Genomic DNA, 2885 nt, shown 5'->3' on the forward strand with positions numbered 1-2885 from the left:
AGACATGTCGATGGACGGTAATCGAATACCAGCCAAAAGCTCAGTGTGCTTAGGCGTGTTGTACTGGGCAAAGGTTGAGTTAGCATTGCCTTCGACACCATCAGGAAGAGCAAAATCTCGGTTGTTCTCCATCTGTCTTTGCTGTCGTCGGAGGCGTGTGATGGTTCTTTCAAGTTCAGGATCAAGAGGTACTACGTCTGATATCCCAGAATTCCTGGTCATGCACTAGTGAACCCTGCACACAAACGAAAAACAACACAAAACAAAGAAAACGTGAGAAATCACTTAAGAAAAAGAAAAACAAAAAGATCCAGACTAGACAAGATCTAATCATGTTGCTTATATTGTCCCCGGCAACGGCGCCAAAAACTTGATGTCGCAAATCTAGGCGAATAAATTCGATCAAGTTATAATATGCTAGACTCAACAATTAACCGCAAGTGTACGGATCGTGTGTAGTAGCTAGGGTCGAACACAGGGACAAAATTAAGCAAAGGAGTTAAACCCAAATCCAAATCTAAATCCAAGAAAAATAATAGGAATGTGGAGAATGGAATGTCGAGAACAAAGCAATTAACTAAAACGGTTGTAGACAATCAATGGAAAACATTGCAGGCTTCGGGATTGCTTTACATGCAAGGATCTTTCAAAAGATGCAAACGAAGTGGTTTATCTATCCAATTCAGGGAACTCAAGCTCTACAGTGGAGATTAACTCTCTCAAGTCTAATCTCACTATCCAGGCTTTATCCTACTAATCTCTCGATTCAATAGTCTAAAACCCTGGATGCATGAACGAACACTATCATAATCCCTAGGCAAATATTCATCTCTCGATGCAATACCTGTTCTATCTACTGAGTTATTTCCAGGTTAGAATCCCATATGTCTATGCGAATTAAAACCCTAAGTTCATTCAATCAAGTGGCCAACAAGATCAAACGCATTAAGAATCAAGTTATAATATGCTAGACTCAACAATTAACCGCAAGTGTACGGATCGTGTGTAGTAGCTAGGGTCGAACACAGGGACAAAATTAAGCAAAGGAGTTAAACCCAAATCCAAATCTAAATCCAAGAAAAATAATAGGAATGTGGAGAATGGAATGTCGAGAACAAAGCAATTAACTAAAACGTGTGTAGACAATCAATGGAAAACATTGCAGGCTTCGGGATTGCTTTACATGCAAGGATCTTTCAAAAGATGCAAACGAAGTGGTTTATCTATCCAATTCAGGGAACTCAAGCTCTACAGTGGAGATTAACTCTCTCAAGTCTAATCTCACTATCCAGGCTTTATCCTACTAATCTCTCGATTCAGTAGTCTAAAACCCTGGATGCATGAATGATAACTCCTATTCTTCTCTATATTTTGATAAGAGTTTGTCTAGGTTTTACGGGATAATCACATTCATTCATGGACATTCTAGGCGACATTCTAGTCGTGTTAGGACACAAAAACCCGGTTGTGCTTTAGTTTTGCAGATTACAGGTTTCGAAGATGATTGGACTCGAAAAGGAGCCATTTGGAGCGTTAAAGGAGAAGTCCGGATGAGGTACTCATATTGCGACATCAATAACTTTCTCTACAGAAGTCCAAATCATGCGAAACTTGTATCAGAAAGAGCACATCAAGAGCTTCGCGTAGACACCAAAATCGCGTAAATCCGACACCGGAGCAGGAAGTTATGAGCGAAATCGTGAAGACCAGAAAACTGCCAGCGCAGGGCCAGCTCCAACTGGATCCGGTCCGGATCAAGGACGCAGAATTCGACCCCATGAATCTGGATCTGGTCCGGATCCACCTGGAATCGGTCCGGATCCAGTCTAAAACCCTGTTTCGCGATTTTCAGCATCAGAATGGGAATAGGACTCTTGGGAGCCGCCCTAGGGTTATAAAAAAGCCCTAGCCACGTCCTAGAACAGGGGAGACCCTTAGAGAACACCTAGATACACACTTTTGGAGAGCTTTTGGTGAGAGAAGAATAGAAGTTCACGGGATTTCGGGAAGAAGAAGGAGGATTCGATCGTGAAGACTAGACATCGACATGAGCTTTTCTATCCCTTCTTTTATCTCTTTTTCTCTGTTCTTTCTATTATTTTCCATGAACCTTGAGTAGATCCATGACTATGGGTTAGGGATTCGTATGTGTTTTGGGTATGTTTGAACCCTAACTTGGATTTCAGTTTTGATTTGATTCGGTTCAATTGATTTGCACTTTTATTGGATTGATGTTTGCTAACCCCTTGATCAATTATCTTGGATTCTGAACCACATAGATATATGGGTTTATTTCGGATCAAATCAATAGGATAGATCGTATTATTCACATAGAGATATGGCTTAATCGATCTAGGGTTGATGATAGCGTTCTTCATGCATCTAGGGTTAACTTGAATAGATCGAGAGATTGACGAGTTACTCTGTAGATAGTGAGTTAGTAGACCGAGAGGTGAATTCTCTATTATCGTTGCTTGATGATTCCCGAATACAAGTCATAATCGTTATTCATGCATGCTTAGTAAATACCCATACACGCGAATACGACCCCGACGCCCGTAGTCATCCTTGTTTGATAGGTCACTCGTTTTTATTTACTTTCTTATATTGCTTACCATTGATTCTACATATTTCCACCATCACTTGCTTACTTGCTTTGATCTATTTTCGATCTAGATTTGGATTTAGCAACCGGTCCTCGTGTTCGACCCCGTGTTACGACGATCCGTATCCTTGCGGTGAGTTGTGAATCGGGTATAAATTCTAGACTCGGTACACACGTATCAAGTCTTTGGCGCCGTTGCCGGGGACTGGTTAGCCTATTTCTAGGTCTTTATTGATTCTAGATCCTAGCTTGTCTTCTTTTTCTTTTTTGTTTTTCTTTC

The sequence above is a fragment of the Tarenaya hassleriana genome, unplaced genomic scaffold, assembly GCF_000463585.1.
Source record: "Tarenaya hassleriana unplaced genomic scaffold, ASM46358v1 Cleome68, whole genome shotgun sequence".
NCBI lineage: Eukaryota > Viridiplantae > Streptophyta > Magnoliopsida > Brassicales > Cleomaceae > Tarenaya > Tarenaya hassleriana.